This window comes from Pelodiscus sinensis, chromosome 8, assembly GCF_052426305.1.
Source record: "Pelodiscus sinensis isolate ZL-2025 chromosome 8, ASM5242630v1, whole genome shotgun sequence".
In the NCBI taxonomy this organism is placed as follows: domain Eukaryota; kingdom Metazoa; phylum Chordata; order Testudines; family Trionychidae; genus Pelodiscus; species Pelodiscus sinensis.
In genome coordinates, this window is record NC_143059.1 from 6223084 (window position 1) to 6236867 (window position 13784).

The 13784-nt window shown below is 44.3% G+C and overlaps 1 long non-coding RNA gene across 1 annotated transcript in view; it reads right to left on the reverse strand.

The window, feature by feature from the left end:
* The window catches only part of LOC102454386 (uncharacterized), a 133137-nt gene extending 119670 nt beyond the window's left edge, over window positions 1–13467 (reverse strand). Inside the window, exon 1 of the long non-coding RNA XR_016350143.1 lies at window positions 13450–13467. This is a non-coding gene — a long non-coding RNA (uncharacterized LOC102454386). The remainder of the gene's footprint in view (window positions 1–13449) is intronic.
* Window positions 13468–13784: the final 317 nt, after the last annotated feature.

The window sequence follows — 13784 nt, forward strand, 5'->3', positions numbered from 1 at the left end:
ATGAGGCTAACTGAGTAGGCTGGAAATATCCCATACTTAGCTTTTGATGTCAAGTGGTTGTTGAATATAATGGCCCATCCAGTTCATGTCTTTGTTCAGGCCAGGAGAAAGTGTGTCAAATCTGCATATAAAGGCCAATTCTGCAGTTTCTCTCTGTAGTTGGTTTTTGAAATTCCTTTGTAGAAGAAGGGCTACTTTTAAATCCATTAATGAGTGCCTTACTTACATCTTTTAATAGCAACCTAGATTTCAATTTCTAGCTGCCGAAGGTTCACAAAATATTACCTTTCACTACATTAACAAGTTAATGCAATATGGGATACCACAGCTGCATGAAATGTTTTTTTGTCCCGGGGTTTCATGCTCTCTCATTAGCTTTGAGCATGACTCCTGCTCAGAATTAATGAAAATGCCCACTCAAAAAAGGAAGACTTTAAATTCATACAAGCAGTGTGAATTTATGCATCCTACTGATAAGCACCGTACTTCCTTCTTGCATAGAACTGTGCTCTGAGAGATAACTACAAAGGCACAAACTGTTGCATTGTTTCTTCAGCACTTATACAAATTAATTAAAAGGCACATGAAAACCATCAAAGCCTAGCTCTGTTAAGCAAGAAATGTATCAGTTTGGTCTGCAATGCTATAAACACTCCCTTTAATTAAATGTAGGAGTTAAAGGCCACCCCAACTGAAAACTGATGGGGCTAGAGTTCCCATACTCACGTAGTGGTCAGAAAGCCTTATGCATATGGTTACTAGTTGTCCTGTTTTCAACCAAAACACCTATCAAAAGGGGATCCTGGTGGCTCTAGTCAGTGTCGCTGACCAGGCCATTAAAAGTCCAATTGGCACTGGGCTAGCAGACTCCATACCTGTCTCTGCGAGGGCGACATATCCCTCAGGGATGCTCCATGTGCCATTCATGCCGCAAGTTCTGGCTCCACAGCTCCCATTGGCTGCTTTTGTTAATATCTGTTTAATTTTAGTGACTGTTGGGGAAGGGGCATCTTTGTTAGAGACCCCTCTCTCTGGCCCACACAGGCAACCCCGCTTTCAATTAAGGTAGAAGAGCTCCCAATGCAAACCTGAACACATCCCCCAAGCCTGTCCAGCTAAGCCAGAAAGAGCTAATACTGGCACACTCAACATTCATAAGATGATACACGAGCAGCATTTTATTTTAAAGCCCTTTGCAGTTTCTTCATACAATCAGGAAACAGAGAAGATAACCCTGTTGAAACCAAATCTTTTCAAAGTCACCGGAAAGAACAAAGAAGAGTAAACTTCATCCATCTATAGTTTAAGACATCTGTACTGTTACGTTATTGCTAATGCACAGTATTAAAAAACAGGACTGAAATACCGCTTCCTTTATTAAATTGTTAATTGTTAAATAAAACCTTAGAGTAGCAAGCATTTCCTAAGATGATTTGTTTCCCTAATGTTGCCAAATAGCTAAATTTCCATTGTAATACTGGGGAAGATTAAGGCACAGCAGCTAAATATCAACCACAATTATGTTTGCTCAGTTAGGGCAGCTATGTCCAAGACATCGCAAGTTTAATACTAGCCTTCCTGTCTCATTTAACCTTTTCAGGATATGAAGGCATGGAGTTGTTAGTGTCTATTAACTCAGCATCCTTTCTCTGTTGCCTCCCTAGAAAGGCTATTTCTTAAATCATACAACTTAGTGCCCAAGATTCATAGAGCTCTAAACTTTTAAGGTGAAACCTGGGTCTCCCTTGTCCCAGGCCGGTCCTATAACTGCCTAGCTATAGAGGTAACACACCACATAGCCTGCTGCCTGTCACTGCCCACTTCAAACCTGTTATGCTGCAGCTATACCATTGTAGCACTCTAGTGTAGATAGTAAAGAGAGAAGGGATTCTTCCATCGCTGTAGTACATCCACTTCTCTCAGAAGAAGAATTCTTCCATAACCTAAGCTTAGGTCAGCTCTCAAGGGACTGACTTTTTCATATCCCTGAGTAACATAGCTAGATCGGCTTAATTTTGTAGCATAGATGTGCCCTCAGAAACTGATTTCCTTCCCCATTCCTGGAGAAGAGCTCCTGGTAGCTCAGAAACTTGTACCTTCCACTAACAGAAGTTATTTCAATAAAAGATATTACCTTACATATCATTCCCCTCCAATATCGTGGAACCAACAGAGCTACAACACTGCAACCATCAATTCCTAAGGCAGATTTGCTCCACAGGAACTGGGTATTTGTGCATCAGCTGAGATTGCTGCAGAGGAGGTGGGGGGAAGAAAAAGACATTGTGCTGAATGCTGTCTATGACCACCTCTGTTCCAGGACCTGAGTGAATGCTTGCGCATGTGAACAAAACAAGCTACAGTTTGATTATACTCTTGCATTCCTTGTCAATACTTTCTCCTCGACAGGGAAACTGTCCTGCAAGGATCCAGACATCTGTTATGGCTTGACGGGGGAGAGGACGAGGTGCTAGCAGCAGGATGCTAGGACGCGCAGGGGCACACTTGATTTTGCATCTGATCTGACAGACTGCGCCTCCCGAAGCACAGAGTCTTTAGCACCCTCTCTCATGTTGGTTCAGGACCAACTCAGGAAAAGAACGCCACCATCTCCCAGTGATTATCTCCTTCCTACAGTAGCTTTCTCTTGGTAGATATTGACGTCAATTAGCACACTCCGCTGGATGAAAGTCTGAAGCGATGTTTTTGAAGTGTCAAACATGAAAAGTTGCCTTGAAAGCAAACAAGCAGCCTATCCATTAGTAACCTCAAGGATTAACCATAATTGCACATGACCTTATAGTGCTTCATATAAGAAAGCTGGTAAGTACAGGATCAATAGAGAGATCATTTCGAACCTTCTTCCTTGAAAAACAAAAACTATTTCACTGCTCTTAAAATAAAACTGACTTGTGAGAGCAGGATACATGTGTAGTTTGTTGCCTTGGAATATATATCACATGAAGTTACATACTTCAGACACCGCTCAGAATGCCTTGCAGTTTTAAAGAGAAAAACTGAGATGTGAAGAGAGGGACTTTCTTGTGACTCAGAGTTGAAGTGTTTAGATGACAGAACAAGAGCAAACATATATAGACTAGACCATTTTTTCCAGAGCCTGGATGAGAAAAGCAAGGCTATCTATGAAACATCTACTGTATCCAAGTGCTTCCTGCAACAGTTTTCATGGAGTTTTCTGCTTTTCTCCTCTCCAAGGGGACAGAAAACTGCTCTTAGGCTAGATACAGATGACCAGCTGCTCAGATTCAGCAGAGCGGAGGTCAGAACACCCACGGAAAGGGACGTAGCAGGGGAGTGGGTGGAAAGCCATTTGTGGGTGTTTTTGCCCAATCTCAAAATTGAACAGCTTCAGGGTGGTTCTAACCTGCGCTAGAAGGAATAGCAACTGAGAATTATTCCACCCAGGCCCCCTGTCTGTTTTTCCACACACCCAGAAGCCTGTGATCGAGCCAATAGAGATTGGCTTTACATCAACAATGTCAACAGTTCTTCAAGAGGCACAGGAGGCAAGCGGTGATCAATGAGCTTGCTAATGGATCCCATGAGAAAGTGCTTAGCTAACCTTTCTGTCATCCCCTATACTCAGCCACCAGGACTCACTGAGGACCCTGTAAGACATGTAACATGGTCTCCCCAGCCCTATTTTGGTATTTGTGGGCACATTTTGCAGCACTTAAATAGCGAAGCATCCAGTGACACTTGCAAGACATTTTATAAAAACATGCTTAAAAACATCTCACTCACCAAAACCACAAGCCACTTATAGGGGGAAAAGTTCAGGCTTCATGTTATTTGCCACATCAGTGACGTGCAAGAAATTACTGTTGTGGTTTATTCCCTAAACCAGTCCTGGCAGCCCTCCTGTGCATGGAACCAGATGCAGGAGCAGATAGGGGCCATTTACTGACTGGCCCATATCTAGAGAAAATCCTATTTTGTTGGGCATAACATACGTCTCCACTGCAAGGAAAAACCCACAGCTGGCCCTGGCTCTAAGGCCCAGAAGTCAACATGGCAATGAAAAAGCCCAAGCTCCATGCATCTAAGATCACAGGTATGGGCAAGCCACATGTTTTTCTTTGCTGTGCAGACATACTCTATGAAGCCAGCCTGCTTTTCTAGACCATAATCTGCACCCTTCTCAAATCCCTGGACAGGTATTGCCTATAGACCCTGCTCTAGTACAGTACAGAACTACACCAAAAAGGCAAACATGCCTGAATGCTGGAGACAGACTCAGGCTTACGCTAGGGTACACACTGAAGCCTTTGAATACTTGGCCTTGACAGAAAGATACGAAAATTGATATTTTAAATGACTTTCTAAACTTTCAATCATTGCTCCTTCCAGGAGGTGGAAAATTGCTGGAGGAGATCACTCCACACAGCTTCCCTTGCTGGGAGAAATACAGTCTTTTCGTTGGCTCTCAGCCCAGGGTCAGCGTTAGATTCACAGGGTCCCCAGGGCAGAAATGAAGGAGGGGCCCCCACCCCACCTCCCTTGCTCACACATTGGATTTCTGCAACATTTTGGTTTTATTAATATCATAGTGGACATGTTACACTAGGATTACTGCAACTCAAACCGTCGTACGGCATAAAAACCGACTTTTAACACAAGGGGGAAAAAGCAACTCAGAATGCATTTCTTAAAGAGTATGGAGCACAGGCAAACTCATCCAGATCGTTTAGATGGGGAACTATCTTTGCTTTTGAGGAGGCAAAGCCTTTGCCTGTTGAAGAGAAATCCCATTCATGACAAATTTTGTGCTCAGCTGAAATCTTGGGCAGAACATGCAGATGATTTGCAAAACTGCTGAACGTGGGGTTTTCACTGTGGATCACATTGGTTTTATTTGCTGCAGCCCAGCCTTTATCTTTCTACTCTAACCAGAGGTGTACATGTCATGTGCACATACCACCCCTTTCTCTTTGATTTTCACATTCCCCCAGCCAGCAGCTGTAAGTCATCACATCTCAATTCCGTTCTCAAGGTCTGGAGCACGGTTCTTTATAGTGAGCGGAGGTCAAACCAGGTATGTAAAAGCCCAGAGGATCTGAACTGATCCACTGACACGACTTTGTATCATGCCCGCTCCGAATGCGTAAGCGGGCTCATGTTTCTCCGAAACAGATCACCGACGCAGTCCTAATAGCAATAGCATCTTCCCTCAGACAACTTGGAAATTGCAGTTTAGAAGGTTCAAAAGCAATTACCATTCAACTTTAGCTTTGATGGAGCAGACAGAAATAACAGTAATTGATTTTATAATTGGACGGCACTATTTACCACATACTCTCCCTCCCCCAGTGATAAGCTTGTTAAAAGCATTGCTGACAAAATTCCATCTAGTCATAACAAATTCTTAAAGTTTACAGCTCCCGGACTACAGATGGAGAGTTTGAACCAAGTCCAGAAAGCATCAAGAACAGGAAACTCAACTACTCTAACCCCATTTAAATCCATTCAGAACAGGATGAGAGCCACGCACAAATACAAAACGTGTATCCACATCTGCAAAAAGTGATCCGCGGCTATAAAGAGGATCGTCACAGATTTGCATGGCTCTAAACATGATCGTGTAAGATGGGTTGCAATGACACCTACCTATCACCATGACTGGTGCATTAAAACTCAGTCACGCTATCCTGGAAGAGGCGTTGCCACCATGTTTTGCAACACGGTGCTTTCACAAAGTTCTTCTAACCATGCAGGAATTGTGCAAGTGGTAGTGCGACTGCATAATCACTGAGAATTCTCAACATCCCTCCCCTCCATCACCTCTGACCGGCTTCATGCTTGGGCGTCAATGCACAAGTACACTAGAATGCAGCTGATCCCACAATTCTATGCAGCACTGACCCTACCCGCGTCACCCCGCCTCACCAAACTAGCTTCCTTATACAGTTTGGGTGGTGGCTGGCAAAACAGAGGCCTCACATCTGACCTCAAACTTGAACTTCCTACTTCATTGGCACAGGGGTGGCACATCATAGCAACAGGAAACAATAAGCAATTTTTTGTTCTGCAAACCACTCCTATCAGAGGTAGCTGGTACACTGAGAAAAACCACTGAACGTATTGTATCTGCTGCAGGCAGTTTCCAGGTGTACAATGAGAATTCTTGCCTCAGATGAGACTGCAGGTGCTAAACAGGGCTCCATTTCCCTGGAAGGTCCCTTTCTGCAGCTGTGCCCCATCTGCAGGTTTTTCTAGAACCAAATAGCCTGGCGGTGTTACTTTGGCACGAATGGCCCTTCATTGGTCCTGATTGACACTCACTTTTAGCACCATGAAATGCTGCAGTGACAGGAACGACTGATCACCACAGTGATAAAGATTAAGGGATTTATTCCAAGCTGTGTGTGAAACAGAAGGGCTCCCTCTCAGGTACTTTACTGTGCCCTGCAGCCTGGCAATTAGGGATCGCCACAGGATGTCATGCCTGTGCCCCAGGAAACACAGAACTATGTCACCACAAAAGGTGCAAAAGAAAGTAGGGCCCCATCAGCCAAAGTTCTGCTTGGGCACTAGTCACTAGTTTAGGCTCTGAGAGAACTCAATATCTTCCTGCTCCATGAGAGCCAATGGGACATCTGCCTTGGACACCTCGAAGGCTGATATGCATTTACATTTCTAAGGCAGCTCTCATTGGCAGCGAGAAGCCAGTTAGAGGAACTTGAAAATGACCGCAGTACAAAGTGCCAGAGGGGGAGCCGTGTTAGTCTGTAACTTTAAAAACAATGCTTTACTCTCCATCACCTCTCAGCCAAGATCTTGGGATGAACTGAATGTTCCCCTGAGCATGGGGGAAGCTACTTGAATACAAAAGACTTTAATTTACTTAAGAAAACATCAAGTTAATCATAATCACCGGATTGTTGCCACTTCATTAGGCCTAGAAGTGTTAGGCTTGCAATTATAGCCTATTAACTTTGGGGATACTAGAAGATGCATGCTGATGTGCCAGCCACACTTGACTGCTGAAATTAGAGAGTAGAGTATAACTTAATTGGAACTATGCAGATACTTTAAACAATTATGTTCCTATCATGACAGAGATGTGTCCTCTGTTGGGAGAGGCACGCCGAGTTCACAACTCGATTTTATATTTCCTGAAGAAAGCACCATGACGTCTCTCTTTGCATTAAAGATGAATATTTCATGATTTCTAAGAATTCTGGGGACTATAGAAATAAAAAGGAAGTTGTGGAACTGAGAGCTAGTTCGTGCTCAGTTATTTAAGTTACCAATGCTGTTAGCTTAAATTAAAATAAGGAACAGAGTATTAAGAAGTAAAGTTTGGCTCTTGGGCACCAACTTGGTCTCTGTGGCTGCAGTGTCTCTGGTGTGCACACCACTCAAAACCAGTTCTGTCTTGTATCAAACTGGATTCTTTTCTTTCCACATTAGCTGAAGTTCAAGCTGCAGGCAAGTGAGCAAGATGAGACAGAAATGATTCTGGGAGGTGAGGACATTGTGTCTGAGCATGCACCCCTTTTGTGATTCGAGCCACAGTCCTTTATTCCTTGCTGCTAATGCCCCATAAAGCCATTTTCCATCTACTGCTGGTCAGGAGATCAGGACCACACCTGAGAAGCCTGGCCTCAGCTACTATTTCTAGCCAGGGCACCGTGGATTTTTATCAGTTAGCGCATGGATCTTGAAGCAGAGAAACTGGCCTCTGGAAACACTTTGCCTGCTGCTCCCATCATACCATACCAGAGCAGTTACACTCCATTTTATAACCTGTTGCAGCAAGTCATAGGATCTACAGCAAGCCTGGGTCTACAGACTCTCGGGGCTGCGCTACAGAGCGAAAAAACAAGTGTCACAGATGTTCAGGCATAGGGTAGAGCATAGACTCTGAAGCTTAAGGAGGGGGCTAAGCTTCAGGGTCTGAGCTCCAGCCCAAGCTGCAATATCTACGTGGATGTTTTAAGTGCTGGAGCACAGATCAGACTCACTGCTATGGGTTTTAAAAGTGTAACACAGGCTGGTCCAGATTTGAATCTTTGTTCTTGCTTGCAAGGCCCTGCATAATTTAGTGCCTATCTAAGCAGTACAGTTAAAATGCCCCCTTTCACTCATCAGTATGTCTTCTTCAGAACCTCCTCCCTGGCCTAGACCACCATGTCTTCACCTTCTCCTCCTGCAAACCCTCTACTCCAAGCTAGATGTATGCTGAATGCTTACTAGCCATGGTGTCTGCAATGTGTTAGAGGCTTTCGAAGCAGAAGAGGCCTGGAAGTTCTTTGGAGGTAGGAAGATATTAGAGCTGTTTTGAACAAAGGGTTTTTTGATTGGCCAGCAATTCTGAAAAAAATCAAATCAAATCATTTCAGGTCGACTCCACCATGAAAACTATCAGAGTGTTCACTGAAGTCAAGAAATTGGGGCTGAATTAAAACATTTTGCTCAACCACACATTTTTTTGTTTGAATTGTAAGCCTGTCTTCTTTTCTTTCTTTCTTTTTTTAAATAAAGCTGAAGGAAATTTCTCACCAAAGTTGTTTCAAACCAAAAGATTCAAACATTTCACTTGGAAAGAGTAAAATATTTTTTTAAAAATCAGGTTTCATTTTTAAATGGTTGTTGTGGACCAGACAATTGGGCAAAACCGACATGAATTTGCAAAACATTCTGGTGTTGCCAAATCTGCATTTTTCCACCAAAAAGGTTCAGCTGAATTGTTTTGCCTAGCTCTTCTGCCGATCTAATGGCAACAGAAAAGCAGTGAAGTGACAGGGATGTTTCTAAAGATATCAGCCCAGCTCCCGGCTGTTCCCCATCCTATGGGAATTTATGCTGCCAACTCTGTGGTGTCAGAATCAGATCTTGATGCCTGGCTCAGTTGGGTCTCCTACCCTTAGCACATGGATGCTTTGTGCGTACCTGCCAGCAGCCAGCTCCCTGATAACATCAGCTACAGGAAGCACAAGCTCTACTGTTCCTCTCTAGATTACAGATTGATACAATTCAACCCCCCATCTCCCAAGCTGAGGGTTCATTTGCACCATCTCATTCCGGTCCCTTGGCACAGCTCCATATGATTGTCTCCGAAGAAAGCTAGGGAAATATGGACTGCTATAAAGTAGGTGAACAAAATGTGCCTAAATCCCTTTTGAAATGTGTCTAAACCCCTTGGGAAAAGGAGTCTTTGGTATTGCAGTTCACTAGCCTACACTTTATGTCAGGCTTCCTCTTGCAAGAGAGAACTGGTTACGGTCCTGATATAAGCCAGCTGTCTTTACTAAGGATTCACACACAATTTTTTTAAAAACCCATACATTTGCAACAGTTATATCTTGCGTTGTGTCTGTCCAGTGCTAGAGAAAAGCTATGTGGTTTGTACAGGCCACTGTAAGCAGCTGCCACGTGTCCCAGCTAAGAGAATCACTGGAACCAATCGGATGTTCCACTTCTCTCAGCTTGGATTCCAGAGCATTCAAAGCACAAGCATGATGCACAACAAGATGTGGTGGTTGAATAAAGCCCCTAGGAAGCAAGAAAATGGAGACATTCCTTACACCATTATATAAGGGAGGCTTTGATAAGTGGAACCTTTAGGAAAATGATTCAGGCACCGAGCAGCAAAAACATATCAAAAAGAGATTTCAACTCTGCTTCTCGGACTTTCACTTTTCATTGTGTTTCTACCAGAGCTCTTTCCTTTATTTAAATGTGGTTCCAAAGTATAGTCTGCAGCCAAACACTTAATGTGGATCTTTACGTCAGGGTCAGAAGAAAGCACAGATGACAGTTTTTGGATACAGCACACATTGAACCGTTTTGATAGTGGCTTATCAGCATCCGTTATTGCCTACTGTAACAGAGCATTTGTCAAAGGCAGAATTTAGGACTAAATTAAGACCAGATGCAACTTAGGACTGCCTGGCTACTCATCTGTACCTTAGAGATCTTGATTTTCCTCCAAAGCCATAATGAAGCCCACCGTACCTGCTGCACCACTTCTGATGCCCTGAGTACATATTGTTGGGCACACTTCCAAGGTTCCATAAGTGGTGAGAATGTGACAGCCATGTAATTTTAATAATTAACACAGGACAGCAGCCACCAGGCCAAGAGCCACGTCCTTCTGTCCTTAGCCACCTCCCTATTGGAGTGCACAAATGAGTACAGTACTCTGAGGGCATCTCTTAGAACCAAGGTGTCCAACATGCTGGCCACTGGCCACATGTGGCTGTTTGGCCGGTTAAGCATGGCTAGCTCGCTATAGCTGTAGCCACTATAATGGCTACTGTTTCAGAACTGGTTGGACACCACCACCACCTTAGAAAGTCTGTTCAAAGTTCAGGGAACACCTGGAAGGTCTCCCCTCCCTCAGAGTAGCCTTGCAGAAACTTACAGGAGAGTGCCTAATGATGTGTCTCTACAGTGATACTGCACAGGCTGTGTCTAGACTGGCAAGTTTTTCCGCAAAAGCAGGTGCTTTTGTGGAAAAACTTGCCAGCTGTCTACACTGGCCGCTTGAATTTCCGCAAGAACACTGACTTCCTACTGTAAGAAATCAGTGCTTCTTGCGGAAATACTATGCTGCTCCCGTTCAGGCAAAAGTCCTTTTGCACAAAGCTTTTCTGCAAAAGGGCCAGTGTAGACAGCTCAGATTTGTTTTGCGCAAAAAAGCCCCGATCGCAAAATGGCGATCGGGGCTTTTTTGCAGAAAAGCGCGTCTAAATTGGCACGGACGCTTTTCCGTAAAAAGTGCTTTTGCGGAAAAGCGTCAGTGCCAATCTAGACGCTCTTTTCCGCAAATGCTTTTAACGGAAAACTTTTCTGTTAAAAGCATTTGCGGAAAATCATGCCAGTCTAGACATAGCCCACAGAGTTCTCCTGGCAGGCAAAATAATTCTAGGTTTACATTGGGCATGTCCTGGCAGGAAGATTGACTAGGCTGGACTCTGCCACTTCAAAAACAGGGGATGACCAATTTCCTAAGTAGCTCTTAGAGAATGGAAGCAGGTCTTTAGAAACCGCAGTTTAGTGTAGTAAGAGACAGCAGCGCACTTGTCGAGACGTTTTATGCAAACACATTATACTGGTGCACTCACTTCTATTAAAAAAATAATTAAAAAAAACATCCTTAAAGGCACTACCATAACCTCCTTATAGAGCTCCACTGCAATGGCTGCGAAAAGCTGCCAAATGACCACATCTAGGCACATGGAGAGCTGTGACTACGTAAGAATGGCCAGGCTGGGTCAGACCAAAGTTCCATCTAGCTCAATATCCTGCCTTGCATCAGTGCAAACAGCTCCGGGCAAACAGGCTAAGGACTAACAGCCATTGAAGGGCCCATCCTCCATGAATTTATCTAGTTCATTTATGAACTAGTTTTACTGCTGAAAGTGCATCACATTTCAGGCAATCGGAATAACCGTGAGGGATTAAAGAACATTTAGAGTCAAACTTTAAATAGAAACTGATGTGAACCTGAACTACAGCAGACCTGGTGTTTCCTTAGAGGAGACATCACCTATTATACAATTTGAGGGATTGTCCTACTTTCATTGGACAGCCAGTCATGTCCCAGCATGCATTTCAGATAAGTGCAAGATCACGTCCTGAGTATGGTGACCATATTTTGGAAAGGGAGAAGGAAAATGGATACCAGATAACTGGTTGCAAAGGAGGTACAACATTTCTTTATTTGAAGCCCCTGTACTCAAAGGAGTGCTACAATTTAATTGAATTACTTTGTATAAATCTAAGCACCAGCAGAAAATAGTAGCAGTGTTTTAGGTTTATTTATAGCCTCTCAAAAGGCAGCAAGAGCCCTGTAAGACAATATTTGCATTTCCTCTCTGAAAGGAGAACCAGCCCGCAGGGAGATGTCCAATTAGATATGGAGCCTTGCTAGAAACAAACCGCAGACACGTAGTACTGAACGTTTTGGGGAAGTGGGATCAACAGTTTGACAGACACTTCTAGGCTCCTACTAGAATCCATCTGTGACGGCGTGTTGGGGAGCCCCCAACCCTGCACCCCCATTCGCAGCCAGATGTGACTCTCCGCCATCCAGTAGAGTAGAAGGTTTCATTGGTTCTCAGAGACACAGCGTAGCATAGGAGCGATGTTAGCTCTGACACCGAGAGCAGACAGCCGTATTCCTCTTGGGGATAGGGGCACCCAGGCCCCGTAAACCCCCTTCCTGTTCTCACCAGCAATGATACACCGCACCACAGTAACTTCCACTCTGGAACCAATCCCTGCAACAAACCTCGGTGCCAAATCTGCCTGCATGTCTACACCAACGACACCATCACAGGACCTAACCACGTCAGCCACACCATTACCGGCTGATTCACCTGTACATCTACCAATGTAATATAGGAAGTCATGTGGCAGCAATGCCCCTCTGCCATTTACATTGGCCAAACTGGACAGTCCCTAGGTAAAAGACTAACAGACACAAATCAGATATCAGGAATGGCAATACACAAAAACCTGTCGGAGAACACTTCAGGCTCCCTGGACACACCGTAGAAGATTTAAAAGTAGCCATCCCGCAACAAAAAAACGTCAAGAACAGACTTCAAAGAGAAACTGTAGAGCTACAATTCATCTGCAAATTTGATACCATCATTTTAGGATTAAACAGAGACTGTGAATGGCTAGCTAACTACATAACCAGTTTCTCCTCTCTTGGTGTTCACACTTCCACATCAGCTGCTAGAAGTGGGCCTCATCCTCCCTGACTGAATTGATCTCATTATCTCTAGCCTTACTCTTTATTGGAACTCTTTTCTTGTGCCTGTATATTTATACCTGCCTCTGGAATTTCCACTACATGCATCTGACGAAGTGGGTCTTTGCCCACGAAAGCTTATGCTCCAATAAATCTGTTAGTCTATAAGGTGCCACAGGACTTCTCGTTCTTGCAGATTCAGACTAACACGGCTACCTCTCTGCTACTTCCTGTGCTCAGTCTCCTCTCATTTTCCTCCAGCTGAGATGAACACACACTCCCACCAACTGGTCATTCAGCCCCCAGGCAGCTTTGCTTTGTTCAGATTCCTCCATCTAGCCGAGGTGTCAGGCCAGCTGGGCCATTGCCAACGTGCCTCCCTTCAGGGGCCCATCCCCCGCTGGACACTGCACGCACAGAGTCTCAGCATAGGGCAGTAGGGATCACACCCAGCACAACACAGCAACCAGTGAATGCAAAAGCAGAATGGATCCAGGGCCACAAGAGTGGACAGCAGCTCCACTACGTCACACCATCCCAGTTCAATAGCAACTGAATATCCTTTTACTCTGGAAGGGAGTTTATGCATCTGAATCCAGTTCCCAGAGGGAAAAAACTGTCCACATCACAAGAGCCACTGATGTGCAGTGTTTGGCATGCCTCTTGGGGGTCCCAGCAGAACAGCCAACGACCGAAGGAACGTTGAGCTACCCTCTTACCTGCGAGTCCTCTGGATCAAGATGAAGACACCTCTCCCTGCGCTTTCTGCTTGTTCTGTGGATCAGAGAGGATGCATTTAGAGTACTATTAACACAGAACTTTTCAAAGGGTTTCAATTAATTCACTTAGAGTGAAGGGGGATTTCAGAGAGTCACAATTAAGACTCTCATTTCACAGGCTGATTACCTGTAATCCCATTTATAGCACTTTGTGATTGCCATCACTGAATGCAGTCAAAGCCTTTCTCTTCGCACAATTTCCCCCCCTCCCCTCCACTGCAGCTGCTAAGTAAGTTGCTGGGCTACAACTAGATCCTTTTTAAATAGCCCCATTA